We start from the raw sequence: 21,991 nt of genomic DNA, 5'->3' as shown, positions 1-21,991 counted from the left end.
CTCTGAAACCTGTGCTTTACACTACCTTCTTTCTTCAATTTCCACAGCATATCAAAGCAAGATGAACAAATTTCTCTTATGTATTTCCTATCTGATGAATGTGGAGGTTTATTTTGTGTGTCAGCTTTACTGGGCCACAATTTGCCCAGATATTTATTTTGTCAAATATTATAAGGGCGTTTTGAATGTTGCTACTCCTTTATTTGGTGGAGAAATCAGATTGGTCTCCACAATGTGGATGAGTCTCATCCAATCAGTTGAAGGGTAAATAGAATAGATTTTACTATTTAGATATTTAATTAAAGTAAAATATTTCATAAAATAATACTATTCAAAGAATACTTTTCTTAAGAGATTTTTGTCACCTGGAAATGTCAAATCAGGTAATACTCTTTGTAGTTATTTTTAAAAGGAAAAAAATTATAAAGTCATATGTTAATGCCAATAGTTAATGAGTAGTCATTTTATATGCTCAAGGATGACATAAACATGTTATTAATCATAAAATTCAATAATATTCTTTCATTATTTAATGTCTTTTAAAAGTTGCAAATGAAACAAATTCCTTCAAACATCTATGTTAAAGTCTTTCTATATTATATTTGTACCATATTTGCATATATTGCTTCCTCTTTGACATGCTTTTTATTACACATACTGTATATCTCAATTCCTTCAAATGTTATTTAAAATACATTCTTCAGTTCTATTCACTTACCAGAAATGACATAATTTCATCTTTCTTCATGACTGATTAGAACTCCATTTTATACATACTACATTTTTTTTTCATTCATTCATGTATTGATAGACAACTAGGGCTGATTCCATATAACTGAAATTTTAGACCTGCTGATTAACAATTCCCCACATTAGTAAACTCATGCAGAGCTTTTCAATCTGTGACTGGTTAATATCATTTAGCGTAGTGTCCTCAGAGTTGATCCATATAGTTTCACATCGTAGAACTTCTTTCTTTTCCTTCTTTTTAGAGGATGAATATTAATGCAATATAAAACCATTTTTAAATTAATTTACCTGCCAATGAACACTCATGTATTTCCACTTATTCTAGGTTAACAGTGCTAAAATGAATAAATATCATCAGTTGGATAGATACTACAGTGATGCAGCCCCCTCTTTATTTATGGCAGCTCAATTCACAATAGGTATGGAACCAACACAGGTGTGCTTCAACAGAAAAATGTATAAAGAAAATGTGGTATAAATTCACAGTGCAATATTAACCATAAAAGTGACTTTATGACTTTTTCCAGTAAATGGATTGATCTGGAGATTATTATGCTAAGTGAAATAAACCAATCCCCAAAAGCCAAAGGGCAAATGATATCTCTAGTATGTGAGTGCTAACACACAAAAAGGGTAGGATGAGGGGAAGAATAAGAGTTCAGTGGATTTAACAAAGGTGAATGAAGAGAAGTGAGGGGGAATGGGAATAGGAAAGACAGTGGAATGAATCTGACAAAACTTTCCTGTGTATATATATGAATGCATCATGGTGAATCTCCACATTATGTACAAGACTGTTATCCTAATTAGAATAAGATGTACTCCATATCTATGTCAAAATATACTCTAGTGTCATTTATAACTATAAAGAATAACAACAAAAGAAAACATTCAGATAATCACTTTACAGATCAAGGTGGAGAAAAGTTTTAGCATCTAAAAGCATGTTTTGCCTCTTCTCAATTTTCTTCTACAACTAGTAACCACTATTCTCACTTCTGTTGCCAGAGATGAGTTTTGCCTGTTGATGGTTTTCCTATAAATGAAATCACACATAAGTTCCTTGGTACTTATTATTTCTTTTCCTTTTAAAAGTCATTAAATTTATCATATTTTGTCTATTTTTGATAGGTTAATTCTCTTCTCTTTTCTTAATTATACAAAGAATTAGTTTAATAATTTCATAGGAAAACTTACTGGTCCAACAATGTAAAATTGTTTAAGCCTTATGACATATTTTCAGATTTATTATCATTTTATACTTATATTAAAACATATTTTGGCAGAAATATTTGTTTATTCATAATTTAGAGTCCCTTAAGTTATTTATTTGAATATAAGATGTGCAGTACTCATAACATAAATGTATTAGTGTTTATAACTATATCTTCCTTTCTTTTTATATTCTATCTCACTTTCTAATATATGTAGTACTAAGCACACATTGAATATATCCTTTTGAATGTCAAAGAAAATAAATGATGGAATATGGAATCATTTTTAAGTTTGAGTCTCCCTTTAAAAATGAAAGCTAATGGGCTGGGATGTGGCTCAGGAGGTAGCGTGCTGGCCTGGCATGCATGGGGCACTGGGTTCGATCCTCAGCACCACATAAAAAAAAAATAAAGATGTTGTGTCCACTGAAAACTAATTCTCTCTCTTTCTTTCTCTCTCTCTCTCTCTCTCTCTCTCTCTCTCTCTCTCTCTCTCTCTCTCTCTTTCTCTCTCTCTCTCTCTCTCAAAAAAAGAAAGAAAACAGAATATATCTAAGCCACACTAAACTGCACTCAGAAGAATGACTGAAGCTCAGTCATTTAATGGATTTGGTATTGTTTTTATGATTTGTGACTCCAGGTTTTTCTCTGCAGGAAATATTGGCTTGTTTGAATTGTTTCCTTATTATGGGGAAGTGATTAAAAATTCTGCTGAGCTGTGATGCAGTTATCTGGGTATAGAAAAGGCAAGAGATTAGGAAACATTACTGAGGGATTATAAATATCTAATAATAGTAAACTGTTCTGTAATTACCTCTATAGGAGTTACAGAATAAAATTGCAGCATTAGAATAAACAAAAGACCACACTACAGCAGTATATTCTTTTTAAATATGAGCATTTCCTAAGGACACATTTAGTGTTGTGCTTTTCCCATTATGGTATTTCTGTTTGTGATACATTATTTTACAGCTAATATTGGAATTTGACTATAATTGCATTTATTAGCATACCCTTTAGCCCTAATGAAGTACAAGACATTTTGCTACATTGTTAATTTGATCTAACCTATTCATTTTGATATCCTTTAATTTTATTGGCTCCTTATTCAAAATTAGATTAAAGTTGATGGAATATCATATGATTTTAATAATTTAATTTTTAAATGATTGATAAGTTATCAAGTACTGTATATTATTTAAAGATTATTTAATAATAATAAATGTTATGGCCTGGATAGTTCTAATTTAAAGGACAAGAATATTAAGAATAAGGTTTACTATCAATAATTTATTAAAAGTCTCAAGTTGTTAATTTTATATAACTAGAAATTTTCAATGTATATGATAATCATGATTATCTGTTTACCATATTTTTCATATGAGTAGATTTATTAACAAATTATAACTTACATATTATGTTAAAAATATTTTGTATTTGGTGTTAAAATTTGGGACATAGAATCTATTCTTGTATCATTAGCAGTTATTTCTTTTGCTTCTTATTTTCAATCAGCTGAATAAATTTAGACTTCAGAGAGAATATAATCCTTCATTATCCCTAATATAATTTACTGAATATCTTTGGACATGTTAATTCTCTATCAAATTCACACCTTTCTTCACTATTTATCCATCAACTTTTTTTAGCAATGGCAGTATAAAACTATAGCACTCTCTAGTATTATTTACATGAAACTGCTTAGTAAAGTTGCATAAAGGGTGAAAGTATCTTTTCTTTCCTCAAAATATGTGTCCATTCAAGAAATACTAGGTGAGAATTCACTGAACTTTGAAATACCACTTGAGCAATTATTTTCTTTCTATGCATTATCTGTCCTCCTAAGCATAAGACACATCAATACACGTTGAATCAATCTCCGTTTTTAATTTAATACCATGCTAATATTATCCTTAAATTACTACATTCATAGTCTAGATGTATTTCCATACTTACATTAACTATGTACATAAATATTAACATATGTGTTTCCATTCATATACTACCAAAAAAAGTTTTTAAACAAATACAGGTGTGGGATCATATGTTGGAAAATGCTAGTCTATGTGACAATTTTATTGGGAGTCAAGTTAATAATAGAACATGATTGACAAGTGAAGTATAAAATTTTGGTGCTTTAGGCATTTAAAAAGTAGAGTCTAGACATGGGCCAAATATAGGATTCTCCTAGTGTGAAAAATGGACTACAAACTATATTCCAAATTCCAAATTTGGCCTTAGGATAATCTTGAATATTCAAACATCGTGATTTAGTTTAAAAGAATGAAACTCTTCTCCTTATACCTAGAGCCAAACAGTTGATGAGGTTGAAAGTATATAGCTACTTAACTTCTGTGTATTACAAACATTTTCGCTTTGGGGCTTCTATTCAAGAGTGAAAAAAAATTCTAGATAGATGAAAAGGCATTTTAATGCATTTTTCCTTCTGACTACAAGCAGAAGTACACTTTAAAAATTAAATTAAAATAGTACCCAGAAGCATATTCCATCTTGGTTCCACTCTCCATTTATAAAGTCTGTATGAGTTTGTGTCATTATATAGAAATTACTATTTGGCTTTTGCTACACATTGTGAAATGGAAAATTTGATCACTAATTTGACAGAAAGACATGCATATTTCTTGCAATAAGAGAAACATGCATATGCAAATACTTTATTCACCTCATCTATGACCAATGTAACATCTCTTCTAAAATTGGTAAAAGAAATCCTGAACCTTATTTTAGTATATTTTATGTATTATTTAGTATAACTTAATGTTATTTACACTATCATCCTGAGAGTGATTTAGTATTATTTTTATGTCATGACCCATAGTTATTTAGGTCAGACATAACCAATATATGTTTTAGTTGGTAGTACTGATAAAAGTTGTTTGATGGATGTTAGGATTATTACATTTCCATAGTCATCCCTCTGATTATTCACAGTGCAATTCTCTGGATAATATTGCAACACATACTATGTGAACTTGTTTTGTGTGGGCAGGTACAAACTACAAAAATAGTCAATGCCACCTGTTTGGTAGAACTTTAAGAAATCTCAGCTGTCTGTTTCTGTATGCTGATTAAAATTTGCATGATTTGCCGAACTGTTGGAATTACGTATGTCAGGGGAAAAAATTCACAATGTACCTATTGAAAAATCATGTTATTTGGCTCACTAAATAAAGGATATTTTGTTTTAGGAAATTCATATATATTGAATAGCATCAATTTCACTTTTAAAAATTCATGATGCTAAATAGCAAAGTATTTATTTTGCCACTGATAATAATGTAAGGTTGTAACATAAACTGAACAAAAATATAAGATTTTCAGTTAAATTTTATTTTCAGAGGTAATGTTTTAATATTCGTATTTCCTATGTAAATTTGAACATATTTAAGGCTCAAAATATATTTTCTGTTTTCTTTAAAATTAAAAAGTACTTGGCTGTCCTGTATTTTATTGTGTAACCCTGTGTAAGTTTGTAACATTTATTTAGCAAAATCTGCATTGTTTAATCATTTAACCATGCAGTAAATATTAACAAGTAAATATGACAACGTGGCAGACAGTGTTCTAGGCATTGGAAAAATGGCTCTCAATAAATCATAAATACAATCTTTTTCTCCTAGAAATAACATTATATTTGGAAAGACTAACAACTTGAAAGTATGAATGACCACATTAAATACTATGGTAAAGATGATAAGAATTGTGGAATGCATAAAGAAAGAAAGGAAATTAGAAAAAGGAAAGTACATTAAAAATATCTTTAAAGAGAAAGAAGGCCTCATTGGATACTACTCCTGAAATAAACCAAGTTTTCCCTGCCCCTAGAAAGTCTCCTTCCTCAGTTTCTCTCTATTTCCTCCTATAGAAACTTTTCTTCTGTGTCCACCTCTGTCTCCAAAAACAAAAGTGCACCAGGTCTACTCAACTCAATAGATTCCATCCTTCAGATTTGTCCTCAGCTCTCAGATGAGGTTGTAAATGGTTCTTACTGCATGGATTACCTGGTACTTCTCATTATAATGGTAGGGTTATAGGCCTTTCACCAGCAGCAGAAAGTAGCCTAGTCAGCAACCTAGCAAGGAGCAGAGCTATTTTTCCCCTCTGGTACATACATATGTGTATATGTATTTATGTATGTACATGTGTGTATATGTAATATGTACACAATCTGAGAGAAAGATGAAATAACAAAAAGTTGGAGATAAGTGATATTAAACTTGTGGTATGGTCTTTGGCTCCCTTTATTTTGTTAAGTAGAAATAGAAATAATCCAAATATTTTAAAAGCAACTCTCGTAAAAACATACCTAAAGATAACATATAAAGGCCAAGCCAGAAATAATTAAATTAAATAATAGTGATTTTGAGAAACTTTTAAAGGTAATAATTTGGGGTTTTAGTGTATTTTTTGCCTCATAGATAATTTTACCCTTGATTTACCTTTGTTTTCCAGTATTATTAAAATGTTTGACCTTAGTAGCTGATTTGATTTGTATTTTTACATGAAGTTTTAGAGATTAATTTTTTACATAAAATTATTAATAGCAGAGAAGAAAAGGCAAAAAGTGTTTGAGATTACTGTGTTTTTTTTTAAGAGAGAGAGGATTTTTTAATATTTATTTTTTTAGTTTTTGGTGGACACAACATCTTTATTTTATTTGTATGTGGTGCTGAGGATGGAACCCAGCACCCGGTGCATGCCAGGCAAGCACACTACCGCTTGAGCCACATCCCCAGCCCTTGAGATTACTATTTTTTGAAAAATATCACAAATCACGTATTTGAGTAGCAGGTTCACTCTGCACTGAGTACAGTGAGAAGGAGCACACATGTATGTACAAATTACATGAAGTAGATTTACTAATTGCAGATAGGCCGCAAGCAGTAAATGTACATATTTAGTAACTAAGCAAAAGTACTTTTGTATTTACCTCCTAGAAAGTTCTTTTGAAGGCTTTTTTTTTTTTACTTCTGATGAGTTCTACTATGTCAATTTATTAAACAGAGAGAGCACCCAGACTCCTGTGATTACCTAATAGGGCCTAGAATTCTATGCAAGTAATTAATTAATTTTTAGTCCTTTCAAATGTAGCATAATTAGGGATCTATACACTAATCAATCACCTGAAATATTAGACTTCTTTTTGTTTTCATGCTGACTGGTATAAATCTCTACAGAAATTTGTAAGAAATAGATTTTTACCTTATCTAAAACAAAATAGATAGTATTCCAACCCACATTTTTGGTTTCTAATCAGTGTCACTTAATATGCCCTGAAATGAATTCTCAGTTTTCTGATATTTCAAATTTGCTCCTCTGACTTTTTTTCTTCTTAATAGAATAAAATAAGAAATTCCAAAATGGATAATGATTCACTGAACTGTAAAAAGCAAAAATCATCCATTCATTCAAACTAACTTTTTCTGAGTTTTGAGTGCTCATGCTAGGAACTTTGCAAGATACAAGATATACCACAGATTTTGCATAAAATTTAATGACTCTTCCTTGTTCCATAAAATAATTTTATTGTGTGACAATCAAAGCAAAGAGTGGCAAGAAGAATCAATTATTCTTGTCAATGTAACAAATTTTTCATGAGTGGATCATTAGACCAAAAGAACAGAGTAATTTGGGAGAATTTATGTGAATAAAATTCCAAATGAAAAAAGAAAATTAAAAACTTTAATATGTTCAGAAAATGAAGCATTGTATATTAGGCATGAGTCCAAGATGAGGAATGTTCGTATAGCTCTCACAGTGAGAGAGCTGTGAGGTCAGGTCATGTTTGATGTGGAACTTTTCTCAGGTTCAGGATGATGTAGATGCAGATCTGTGAATCACTTGTGAAGTATACAACATAGGTTTGATGTGACTGTACAAAAGTGTTTTTTGAAAATCTGTATCCTTTTGAGCTTCATTTCAATTTAAAACAAAAATGGAGAATAGGATTATTATTAATTTAATAGGAGTTAAATTTTCTACATGATATTAGAATTATCTTAATCTGTGAAATCTCGAATTTATCTTGCCTCTGTAGCCATCTTTCATGTATCTTGTTCTTTATATGAAAGGACAAATTGGATTTTAAAATGTATTGAATGTCTTAAATGATAAAGAATTAAAATGCTGATCATGCTATATTTATTTACTCATTTTAAGTCCCTTGTTTCCATTAGTACATTATTAAACACAAATATCCCAGAAATTTAGTGTAAAGAAGCTCAACTGGGGAAAAAAGATAAAATTAATATATATATATATATATATATATATATATATATATATATGGTATATGAAAAACTAGGTCTGAAACATGTATCACAATAGTTTCTGTTCCTTGTAATATACATGTAATTTTAGCAAGAGATTATACTTACATGAGTATTTTCACCTTTATTAGCAAGATTTGTATTCCTGAATACTGAATTTGCTGTCAAGTTGTAATCCTTCATAAATAACCATAACAAAATTCTTTTCAAGACTTCCTTTGGTGCAGATAGTAAGAACATATCTCCTTTCAGTGGAAAGCAAAACTTTTAATCCAGAGAGTCATTTATTTCTGCACGTTTAATGGGAGGACAGTTACCAAAACAAACAAAATAAAATGAAAAAAACCTTCTTCTAAGAATGGAATAAAGTTTGTTAAATCATGTTTGGATGTTAAATCATGTTGTATGACCACTTTGGTCAAACAAAAAAGCAGAGGATCTGTAGGTATGCACGTTGGAGTTGAGAGGGTAAGGTGTATGAGGGTGGGAAGGTAACTTTGAGTGCCTGCCTGTTTCCTAAGTAAGTGCATGAATAGGATCTCTGGGTTCTCTAATTGAGCACCTTACCCAGGGAGGCTGGCCTTAAAGCAGAAATTAGAAAGAAAAGGCTGACACCCATTTCCCATGATGTGTTCATAGATTTTCCCAATGGTATATGATCCTAGAGACCTCACTTACTGGAAAGAGAAATTAACATCAACATCATCTTCTAAGTAAGTATTGCTAGGAACACTTTGTTAAAAAGGGCAGTTCTTTTAAAGTTCTGCATGTACATATTGTACCAATACCCATGAGGAAACTGTTAATTCTAGCCTCCATTTCTAGTACAAATTAATGTCTTCATTCTTGCCATTGCTTGATGATTGCTGGAAGCAAGTTATTCATTGTCCAAATCTTTGAAGGTTCTCTTTCTAATCATGTAAAGTTAAGATGTATGAATACTTTCATTTTCTCCCCTCTTTATCACAGTGAGGGGTGCTGAACATCTGGACACTAACCATGTAGCCACAGGCCACACAGCACCTTCAAGTTAAATAGATGAAGAAAGGCAGTGATATAATTTTTTTTAAAAAAATCATTTTGCTGCAGTACCAATGGTACTTCAAAACAGACATGTTATCTGGTAGGCTCTTAATGTCTATTTCTTTTCATTTTCTCTCCTGCAGTTTACAAAAAATTAAAAGGAAACACAAAACAAGAGAATGTATTAATATTTCACTGGTCAATGAATCTATATTATGCACCTTCAAGATAGCAATTGAATCTGATGAAGTTATCAAATTCTGTATCCTACTCTAAAATTATAAATTAACAATTTTACTTTAATTTTGGGAGTGAAATTAAGGTGTCATAACTCAGGTATAAAGGAATGAGTTGTTTTTACTAATCTGATGAATGAAGCAAATGTGTGATTTTTTTTAAAAATGCTGCTATAGCTATAAAATAAAAATATAACCTGAAAGTAAAAGAAGACACACCCAAAAATTTGAATTAAGATGGTCCTTAATATTTTCAGAAGCATTGTAATTGTAAAAACAGAATACAATTCCAGAGAAAGATTTCCTGTCTTCAGTAGTCATAATGATGTTTAACAACAATGAGACCTTGGACAAGTAAGAGAACCTTCCCATGCCTCAGTTTCCTCATTTATTTGTCATACCAAATTACATTACTAGAAATTCATCAGTACAGAGTCCCATGAACTCATACCAGGTAGTGATCATCATCACCATCATTTATTTCTGTCAGCTGAAAATATTATTAGAAAAAATTTTGAGGTAGGAGAAAATATATTGCTTTGCATAAAAGCAATTATATTGTAAAATATAAATTTAAAACAAAACCTGGATTAAATTCAAGCATGTGTCATACAAAAATGTACTAACATGAAGGGACAATTTACCATAAAATTCTCAGTGTAAATGTTGCCTGTCAAAAATGAGAAAGTAGAGAATGAAATGCCAGTGTAGGCATATATTATTTTATGTTTTTCTACATTTTCTGGTGATAATATTTTGGGGAAATAATAAATTAAGTATTAAAATAATAAATATGAACTTGAAAATCAAAGTTCAACATTGCAGGCTCTAGATGTTTGCAACTATGTGTTATGGTGAAGAAATGGAGGTATGGCTGCAGTGGTAACTATGTTAAGACCTATTTTATCATCTTCATGCAGAAACCATGACTAGGGAAAAATGCAAAAACCTACCTGAATGCTCTGGAAAGTAAACTGAAGCAGATAGATCAAATAAACTCAGAGGAGAGAAAGAGGAAAGTATTATAAAACATCTCTTATTCATGATGTTAAGCTTGGGCTAAAGAAGGGAAAAATGTGACAATAGGAAAAATTACTGAAAAAATATGTGAGTCTCTCTAGCCAGGAGAGCCAGATTTTAAGCCAGGACTGTGACCACAGAACGTAAGAATCTTGAAAGGGAAAAAATCAGATTTCTCAACTATTTACTCAAATCTCTGATTGAAGTCTCAAACAAGCAAATGTAGGGGAAAAGACATAAAGAAGTTCAACAATCTAAAGCTGAAATGGAGCTGCTGCCCAAGAAGCAGAATTAAAAAAAAAAAAAAACTCTAGCCAAGGAATTTATGTTAAAAGTGAAGTCCATGTCTGCTAAAACAAAGAGAACCATTGTCAGATAAAGATTATGGAATCAAAATTTACATTCAGAATGGACAGAACACAATTAAAGATTAAGAGACATGAAGAACAAAGAAAATAGGAAATATTCTGGAGAAAAGAAAATCAACTGAACTAATCCCCAAGATGATTCTTTTATTGTAGTAAGAGTGCAAGGATTTTAAAAGCAAGTATTCTAACAGCCTGCAATGAAATAAAGTGAATACATTTACAGAGAACAAGTAAGATTCTTAAAATTGAATTAATAACACTCTTAATTGACTTGTTAATAAGAAACCTCAATTGACACATACAAATAATTAAGAAGAGCCAAATGAAAATTAGAACAATGATAAATACTGTGGTTATAACTCTAGAAGGAGGGGGGAATCTTTGGAGAAATAATAGTCATTAATGTCCTGAATATGAGAAAAGAGAGACATGTACAGGTTGAAGATACTAAAACACACCAGGCCGTACACAAGAAAAGTAGTTCGCACTGAGGCATGTCACAAACAAACTTCTGAAAACAGAAAATAAAAATCTAATCTTGGAAGCAGTGGGACAAAAACTACACTACACACAGAAATGTGATCCAATTAAGGTCTTAAATCTCATTAGAAATCATGAGCTGAAAATACACAAACACAAAGAAAGCAAGTAGAACTATCAATCCATATTCTATGTTTGACAAATATATTCTACACAAATGGAGGCAAAATGAAGACATTTGTAAAGAGAATATGTCATATAGACCTACTCAAATTTCTTTGGAACTTTCTTCTGGAAGATAGGAAGCAATGCCTCCTGAAAACACTGTCATTCAGAAGATTAAAAAAAAACTTCAGTAATGGTAAATATAACAATAAATGCGAAGGAATATTTTATGCTCTGCATTCTTTCCCTATAATTTCTTTATAAGTCCTATAATGGTATAAGTAAAAATTGCAACATTCAACTTGTGGGGATTTTATGTTTGTAGATGTAATGCATAGCTGCACAGTTACTTAATATATAACTAACACAAAATGTGGCTAAGGAACCCAGAGATCACAGTGCTTATTTTTATCTGAACTGAAACAATATGAATCATGACTGTAATATATTGCTGTAATGCCAAAAGTAACCACTAAAATGAATATGTGATAGGATATTAAATTGTAAATATAAAAATTTCATATAGTATATAATAACAATAACACAATAGAGGAACTTGGAATAAGAAATAGGAGATACATAATTTCTTTTTTTTATTTTTATCTCAATGTGATATTTTGAAAAGCCATTCTTAAATCTTCGACATTATTTCTTCTACTTAATCTATGAGTAAGGTTTTCAACTGATTTTTTTTTTACTTAATTTCTTGGCCTCTTTTTCCTCTATGATTTTTGAATGGTTCTTTTCCAATTTTTTTCTGAATTTTTTATTTATATCCTCCTTATTTTCCTAACTTCATTTAACTGTGTGTTTATATTCTCTTGGGACTTGTGCCTTTAAAAAAATCATTTTTTCATTTTTGTAAGATTTAAAACATGTTAAAATTTCCTTTCTGACCTCTTCAATGATTTTCTGTGGAACAAAGTGTTTTTTTTTCTATCTCCTTGTGTTTGTATAATTTCCATTGAGATTAGAAAAGATGTAGGAAACATTTTCATTTTTTGAATTGTTAAAACTTCTTTTGTGGTCTCATATAATGGTCTGTTTTAGAAAATTTTGATGTGTTGATGAAAATATTGGGTATTCTTTAGTGATTAGATGGAAAGTAATATTCCAATCAACTGCAGTCTGAAAGAAAATAAGTTATATCTGACAAAGTATGCTTTAGCACTAAAATACTAAGAGAAGAGAAAGAAGGTCACCAGACTTTAATGAAAGGCACAATTCATCAAGAAGATATGATTGTGAATTTATATGCATTGGTTTTTTAAAACATCCAGCTTTATAAAACAAGCACATTTAGATACAAAGTAAGAGATCAGCCTCAATACAACAATATTAGGGAATCTCAATACCTCATTAACCAGTAGATAGATTATTGACAAAATAAAATCAGTAAGGAAACATCAGAGTTAAGTTTCACAATAGATTTAATGAACTTAGTGTACATTTATAGAATATTTCATCCTAAAAATACTCTTTCAAGAAAGAAAGTAGCAGAGTTCTTCCACATGATTTTGGGAGGTCAGTATTACCAAAGATATTTAAAAGAATTAAAAAATATAGAGAGAAATAAGAAAGGGAGACAAAGTGAGAAAGAGAGAGAGATGGAGAAAAATAGTCTGCTATTCCTCATTCTAAATTATAAAATTTGGACTGAGGGAATGAAATTATATTAAAAAATGAAAGTACATCTTCAAAAAATAAAAGTTTTTTGAGGAATGTAAGGTAACCTAATAATTAATGAAAATGCTATACATATCAGTAATAAATGGAAAAAGAAAGCAAAAGCATTTCCAGGTAGTTGTGGAAAGAATAGTCAAAAAATTTCAACACCAGTTAATGATAAAAATCTTCAATTAACTATTCATAAGGGCAACTTTCTCAGTTAATAAATGCTGTCTATATAAAACCTAAGCTTATGTCATTCTGAGGGGTAAAAGACTCAACACTTTCTATTTTAAGAATAGTGACAGGAAAAAACTCTCCTCTTCCCATATTTATGCAGCATTACAGTGATGAGTCTCTTCAGTTAAAATAAGGTAATCAAACAAAGGTCAAAACCATTTTTTGTTGTTGTTGTTGGAGCAGGAGAAAGTTATGTTCTATTTGTTTGTAAATAATATCATTATTTTCATTGAAAATCTTAAGGAATCTTTAAAAGAGCATATGAGTTCTAATAAAGCGAATTGAGCAAAAATGTCAAGGTATAAATAAAAATTCAAAGTACTTAATACTAGAAATGTATATTTAAAAATATAATAACTCCACTTTAAAATAGCATGCAGGAAAGTAAATATACAGGAATAAATGTGAAGGTATACATATCTGAAAAATTATAAAGCATTGCAAATATAAAGTAATGACTTTAGAGAGATGTATTAAATTTATGAATTTAAAAGTTAATATTGATTGACAGATGTCAATCTGTCAGAATTAATTTATATTTTAATACAATCTATATTAAATTTCTGGTTAATATTTACTTTACTTTAAATTGACAAACTGATTTTAAAATTTCCATTGACAGGCAGGACCTAAAATAACTAAAGCAATCTTGAAAAAGATATGGTTGAAAGAACAAGAGTCCATGACTTACCATTAAGCTATCTAAACAACAGTATGACATGGTAAAAGAGAAGATACATAATCCAATAGAACATAATAGTGTACAGAAATGTGTTCACACATATATTACCAATTAATTGTCTACAAAGTTTCCAGGGAATTTCAGTGAGAAAACGTTGTCATTTTATCAAATGGTTAGATAGCTGGGTATTTACATTAAAAAGAACACTTTAACTTTTAATTGTATTTCACAAAATTTAATATTTTGTGCATCTCTCTCATAGTTAATGGATAGATTTAATAAATAATTTCTTCTAATGTTTGTTTTCTAAGGTGAATAATCATTTATATCTCTTTGTGAAATGAGTTTCTTGAATTAAAATGTAATATTACAACTGAAGATATATAATTTCCACTCTCTGGAAAATTTCTACATATAGCCACCATCTAATTCCTTCCTTGGGAATAAGGAATTGAGAGTTTTATAAAAGTTTAACAGTGTACAAGGAGAAAAAGTCCACTAAAATAACAAAACTATCTGGACAATTGTACTCTTTGAATATATATATATATATATATATATATATATATATATATATATATATACATATATATATATATATAATATGACTGTGTAGCACAATCTAATTGATTTTTAGAATAGATGTTAAACTATTAAAAAAAATCTCCCAGTATATTTCCAGATGCACATTCCACATGTCTTTATGGCATTGTTGTTGACCTTTTTCATTTCCATATCTAATGCTATCAGGCACATTCCTATGAATACTTTCCTTTCATTTTCCCACTCTGTTTGGTACATATTGTCAGTAGTCTTTGAAAAGAATTATGCTTCATTTCTGTTAATATTCATATTGTCAAGCAAATCTCACTTTTGCTTCTCTTTAAATAAATCCTATTTGAAACATTTTATTATTTTCCACATGTGGTTTAATGTGAAATGTATGCAAAATAATGTATTGAAAATAAAATACACAATGTTAGTTGAAAATTATAATAAATTCAAAATAAGTGAGTAAGATATGCTTGAGGTTAATTTTCTTGTGTGTGATGCTGGGGATTAAATCCAGGGTTTAGGGCTTAGGTGAGTGTTCTATCCCTGAGGTACATCCATAGCCCTTTTAATTTTATTTTGAGAGAAGGTCTAGATAAGTTGCCTAAACTGGCCTTGAATTTGTGATGCTTCTGCCTTAGCCTCTGCAATATCTGGGCTTATAGGTGCACAACCATTCCAGATCACCTGAGACAGAATAAAGAAATGCTTACATCTTCATTTTGAAGATTTTACAATTTTGTCTAAGAACCAATATGCTCTAATATGCACAGATACATTTTGAGCACTGAGTGCAATGTATCAATAATGGTTTAGATGTGGCCCTTGGTATTGGAAAAACCTAGAGGATCTAAGTATGTAATTTCTTGTGATCTTGATTACATCATCATTTAACATCATTCTTATTAACTAAGAAAAACACACAGCTGGGATAATAGTGTCAACTATAGGTAAACATTCAGAAATTGTTATTGTATAGAAATATGATAAATACATTAAACTTCCTTTATTTATAAACATTCTTTTTTTCTATGTAGTTTAGTAACATGTGAGATACAGTATAAGAGAAGAGGAGAGGGGCTGGGGATGTTGCTCAAGCAGTAGCGTGCTCTCCTGGCATGCGTGCGGCCCGGGTTCGATCCTCAGCACCACATACAAACAAAGATGTTGTGTCCACCAAAAACTAAAAAATAAATATTAAAAAATTCTCTCTTTCTCTCTCTATCTTTTTTTAAAAAAAGGAGAGGTGGAGAGACATTTTACATAGATGTATGGAAGTTCAAAGTTGGAGACAGAGGGTTACCAAAGGAGAAAAATAAAAGAGAAGCTGAGTAAAATGACAATGTGAGTGTACTGGGATGGAGAACTCACAAGCCAGGTGACAGGAAGAGATAAGAGACTCAGTTATGAGATACTCTTTGTCATAGAAAAGTGTATAGGAACCTATAGGGAATCTGTTCTGTGATGCTCTCTCTTCTTCCTCAAATTTTTTATTCAAAATTTACTAAGTAGAATTATGTTATAGTTTCCTGCTTCTCGGGATCATACTGGCATTTATTTTACAATAGCATGGTTTGGATTATCCAAACCTCTCATTTTATACCTTTTTTTTCCTATTCCACTAGAGACCATGTTAAAACAGATTTCTGTGCCCATTCTACTGTATCCTCACTGATTTATTTATACTTGTCTTCCATTATTTGGGTCATAAATCTGTGAATAGGGAATTATAAGATTGTTTCTTCTTTATGGACCCTGAACCAAAGATTTTGCACCCTTAGTGTAGATTATCTTCTAATAACTATGCCCAGCTTCAGAAACAAACAACTTTTTAAAATTAATTAAGATAATTGAAAAATTATCACTAAGGAAAAAATGCATTATACATGAAGTATATAATTAACATTGCTGTTTATGCCTCAAATAGATATTAATAATCTTTTCCAATTTTAATTAGAAATGATAGGAAAAAAAATAGCCAAGTTTCTACCTTGGGAAACTGAGATAACAAATAAAATAAAATCTTTTTTAATAATAAAAATAAATAACAACTAAATGGAAATAAATAAAAAAGTATATAAAACAATACAAACAATAAGACCAAAATTTAGGCCTTTCAAAGATAAAGTGACAAACATTTACTTATAGTAATTTAAGCAAAAGGCAAAAAATAAAAAAAATAAGCCAAAACACAAAAACCCTCAAATTCCAAATATTGAGAATGAAATCAGGGAAATTGATATTAATCTATACAAAGTAAATGATTATAAGTAAGTACTATGAAAAATTCAATGTCTGCAAATTAGAGAAAGCAGCCAAAAATCTGAGAAAGACACCGAATACTAAAACCGACTCAAGAAAAAGTCTAAAATCTGGTTTTAGCTAAAAAGTATATACATTTTACATGATTATCTTAGTAATTTCATATGAAGCAAGGACAAACTTTAAAATACTTTTGCAATAAAAGCAGAATTTAATAGGAATGGGAAGAATTTTTCTACATAGATAAATAATGATCTCTGAAACACTACAGCTGTCGTCAGACTGTTGAAAGACAGAATGCCAACATTCTCATCTGTGTACAACAAACCATTTTTTTTAGTCTTTAAAAACTTAGCTGTGAATCCATCTGCTCCTAGGCTGTTATTTGGTTGAAGTATTTTTATTATTGTTCTAATCTCATTACTCATTATTAGTCTGTTTAGATTTTCTATATCCTCTTGGCTCAAAGTTGGTTGGTCACACTTTTCTATAAATTTATCCACTTCTAGATTTTCTAAGATATAGGAATTTAAGTTTTCAAGAAAGTCACTAAGAGCGGCGGCACCGGCGGCGGCAGCGGGAGGAGGAGCAGGAGGAGAAGGACCAGGCAGCAGCGGCGGCGGCGGTGGCGGGGGGAGGAGGGGAGGAAGCGGCGGAGCAGAAGGAGAGGAAGGCGGAGGTAGCAGTCGCTCTCCGCAGGGCTGAGCCGGACGCGTCTTCTTACCCCCCTCCCCCCGGTTCGCGCTGCCGCCGTGTAGTTGGCGCCGCTGCCCGGGCTGAGAGTGAGCGTGGTGTCCACCGAGGGAGATGGCCCGGGAGCGCCGGCGCCAGTAACGAGGAGGTGCTGAGAGTCGCCCAGGGCGCGCCTGGCCCTAGTGCCGGGGCTGCCGCCCGCCCGCCGCCGCCTGCGCGCCCGCCCGCCCGCCTTTCGCGGCCGCTCTCCCCCCTCCCCGACACACACTCACAGGCCGGGCATTGATGGTAATGTATGCGAGGAAACAGCAGAGACTCAGTGATGGCTGTCACGACTGGAGGGGGGACTCGCAGCCTTACCAGGCACTTAAGTATTCATCGAAGAGTCACCCCAGTAGTGGTGATCACCGACATGGAAAGATGCAAGATGCCGCAGATCCTTCACCACCAAATAAAATGTTGCAGAGATCTGATAGTCCTGAAAACAAATATAGTGACAGCACAGGTCACAATAAGGCCAAAAATGTGCATACTCACAGAGTTAGAGAGAGGGAAGGTGGGACCAGTTACTCTCCACAAGAAAATTCACACAACCACAGTGCTCTTCATAGTTCAAATTCACATTCTTCTAATCCAAGCAATAATCCAAGCAAAACTTCAGATGCACCTTATGATTCTGCAGATGACTGGTCTGAGCACATTAGCTCGTCTGGGAAAAAATATTACTACAATTGTCGAGCAGAAGTTTCACAATGGGAAAAACCAAAAGAATGGCTTGAAAGAGAGCAGAGACAAAAAGAAGCAAATAAGGTGGCAGTTAATAGCTTCCCAAAAGATAGGGATTACAGAAGAGAGGTGATGCAAGCAACAGCTACTAGTGGGTTTGCCAGTGGAATGGAAGACAAGCATTCCAGTGATGCCAGTAGTTTGCTCCCACAGAATATTTTGTCTCAAACAAGCAGACACAATGACAGAGACTACAGACTGCCAAGAGCAGAGACTCACAGTAGTTCTACTCCAGTACAGCACCCCATCAAACCAGTGGTTCATCCAACTGCTACCCCAAGCACTGTTCCTTCTAGTCCATTTTCGCTACAGTCTGACCACCAGCCAAAGAAATCATTTGATGCTAATGGAGCATCTACTTTATCAAAACTGCCTACACCCACATCTTCTGTCCCTGCACAGAAAACAGAAAGAAAAGAGTCTACATCAGGAGATAAATTGGTATCACATTCTTGCACAACTCCTTCCACTTCTTCTGCCTCTGGACTGAATCCCACATCAGCACCTCCAACATCTGCATCGGCAGTCCCTGTTTCTCCTGTTCCACAGTCACCAATACCTCCATTACTTCAGGACCCAAATCTACTTAGACAGTTGCTTCCTGCTTTGCAAGCCACGCTGCAGCTCAATAATTCTAATGTGGACATATCCAAAATCAATGAAGTTCTTACAGCAGCTGTGACACAAGCTTCACTGCAGTCTATAATTCATAAGTTTCTTACTGCTGGACCATCTGCTTTCAACATAACATCTCTGATTTCTCAAGCTGCTCAGCTCTCTACTCAAGCCCAGCCATCTAATCAGTCTCCAATGTCTTTAATGTCTGATGCTTCATCCCCAAGATCCTATGTGTCTCCAAGAATAAGCACACCTCAAACTAACACAGTCCCTATCAAACCTTTGATTAGTACTCCTCCAGTTTCATCACAGCCAAAGGTTAGTACTCCAGTAGTAAAGCAAGGACCAGTGTCACAATCAGCCACACAGCAGCCTGTAACTGCTGACAAATGAACCTGTTTCTCCTCGAAGTCTTCAGCGCTCAAGTAGCCAGAGAAGTCCATCACCTGGTCCAAATCATACTTCTAGTAGTAATGTATCAAATACAGCAGTTGTACCACAGAATTCATCTGCCCGACCTGCGTGTTCATTAACACCTACACTAGCAGCACACTTCAATGAAAATCTCATAAAACATGTTCAAGGATGGCCTGCAGATCATGCAGAGAAGCAGGCATCAAGATTGCGTGAAGAAGCTCATAACATGGGGAGCATTCACATGTCAGAAATTTGTACTGAATTAAAAAATTTAAGATCTTTAGTCCGAGTATGTGAAATTCAAGCAACTTTGCGCGAGCAAAGGATACTATTTTTGAGACAACAAATTAAGGAACTCAAAAAGCTTAAAAATCAGAATTCCTTCATGGTGTGAAGATGTGAATAATTGCACATGGTTTTGAGTACAGGAACTGTAAATCTGTTGCCCAATCTTAACATTTTTGAGCTGCATTTAAGTAGACTTTGGACCGTTAAGCTGGGCAAAGGAAATGACAAGGGGACGGGGTCTGTGAGAGTCAATTCAGGGGAAAGATACAAGATTGATTTGTAAAACCCTTGAAATGTAGATTTCTTGTAGATGTATTCTTCACTTTGTAAATATGTTTTGTAGAGTGAAGCCATGGGAAGCCATGTGTAACAGAGCTTAGACATCCAAAACTAATCAATGCTAAGGTGGCTAAATACCTAGCCTTTTACATGTAAACCTGTCTGCAAAATTAGCTTTTTTAAAAAAGAAAAATTGGGGGGGGTTAATTTATCATTCAGAAATCTTGCATTTTCAAAAATTCAGTGCAAGCGCCAGGCGATCTGTGTCTAAGGATACGATTTTGAACCATATGGGCAGTGTACAAAATATCATGAAACAACTGTTTCCACACTTGCACCTGATCAAGAGCAGTGCTTCTCCATTTGTTTTGCAGAGAAATGTTTTTCATTTCCCATGTGTTCCATTTCCCTCTGAAATCCTTGATCTGATTTTATCCATTTTTTAAGGCTCCTCTTTTTCTCCTTTCTTAAGGCACTGTTGCTATGGCACTTTTCTATAACCTTTTCATTCCTGTGTACAGTAGCTTAAAATTGCAGTGATTGAGCATAACCCACTTGTTTGTATAAATTATTGAAATCCATTTTGCACCCTGTAAGAATGCACTTAAAAGTACTGCTGGGCATGTGTGCTGAAAGTACATTGATTGCTCAAATATAAGGAAATGGCCCAATGAACATGGTTGTGGGAGGGGAAAGAGGAAACAAAGCTAGTCAGATGTGAATTGTAACTGTTGTAATAAACATGTTGAAACAAAAAAAAAGAAAGTCACTAATAATCCTCAGTCATGTCTGTTATAATAGCCCCATGTTCATTTGTGATTGTATTAATTTGGGCTTTTCTCTTTCCCCTTTTAGTTAGCTTAACTATGGGGCTTTCTAATGTTGTTTATCTTTCCAACTAATTTTAGTTTCTTTTTATTCTTTTATTTGCTATTTTATAAATTTCAGCTCTGAATTTTATTATCTATATTCTCCTATTGGTTTTGAGAATTTTTTTTTTCATGTTATTCTAAGACCTTCAAAACCATTATTATTTTTTTTGAGAATTTTCTGCTTTATTTATGTAGGTACTCACAGCTATAAACTCAGTTAAATTTGCTTCTGAATCTTCCTCAACAAAGTAAGGACTCTGTATGACTAAAAAAAAGTCAACATCATACTAAATAAGGGAAAAACTGAAATTCCTCTAAAATCAGTGATAAGGCAAAAATGTTCACTTATATCACTTCTGTTCATTATAATACTCAGCAATATCCAAAGCAATTAGGCAAGACAATAGGTACCTGTAGGAATGGAAAAAGTCAAATTATCTCTATTTGCAGATGATATGATGCTAAATTTAGAAGACACTAAAGTCTCCACTAGAAGACTTGCAGAGTTGATAAAAAAAAAATCAGCAACTTAACAGGATATAATATAAGCATACAAAATCATGAATCTCTGAAAAAATCATGAACCTCCGAGAAAGAAACCAAGAAAACAATTCCATTTACAAGACCCATACAAGTAAAATTACAGAACACTGATAAAAGAAAAAGACAACACTAGCAAAAGGAAAACCCTCCAATATTTATGGTTTTGAAAAATTAATATTGTTAAAATGGCCATAGTACTAGAAGTAATGTTTAGATTGAATGCAATCTCAAAAAAGGCATTTTTTAGAAATTTTAATTTGTTATATATGACAACAGAATGCATTATAATTCATATTGCACATATAGGGCACAATTTTCATATCTCTGGTTGTTCACAAAATAGAGTCACACCATTCATTTCTTCATACATGTATGTATGGTAGTGATGTCCATCTCATTCCACTTTCTTTCATACCCTATGCCCACTCCCTTCCCCTCCCTCTCCTTTGCCCTATTACATGAAAATTATATAGTTATTAAAGTTATTAAACAACAACAAAAAGAACACAAAAACAATAAGTTTTGGCAAGGATGTGGGGGGGGGG

At 32.5% G+C, this 21,991-nt stretch overlaps 1 pseudogene; it reads left to right on the top strand.

Annotated features, from left to right (window-relative positions):
* Nucleotides 1–17,846: 17,846 nt before the first annotated feature.
* LOC144253003 (WW domain-containing adapter protein with coiled-coil pseudogene) lies at nucleotides 17,847–20,068 on the top strand (annotated as a pseudogene).
* Nucleotides 20,069–21,991: the final 1,923 nt, after the last annotated feature.

This window comes from Urocitellus parryii, unplaced genomic scaffold (assembly GCF_045843805.1).
Source record: "Urocitellus parryii isolate mUroPar1 unplaced genomic scaffold, mUroPar1.hap1 Scaffold_83, whole genome shotgun sequence".
Lineage (NCBI taxonomy): Eukaryota > Metazoa > Chordata > Mammalia > Rodentia > Sciuridae > Urocitellus > Urocitellus parryii.
This window is presented reverse-complemented; position numbering and strand designations above follow the sequence as displayed.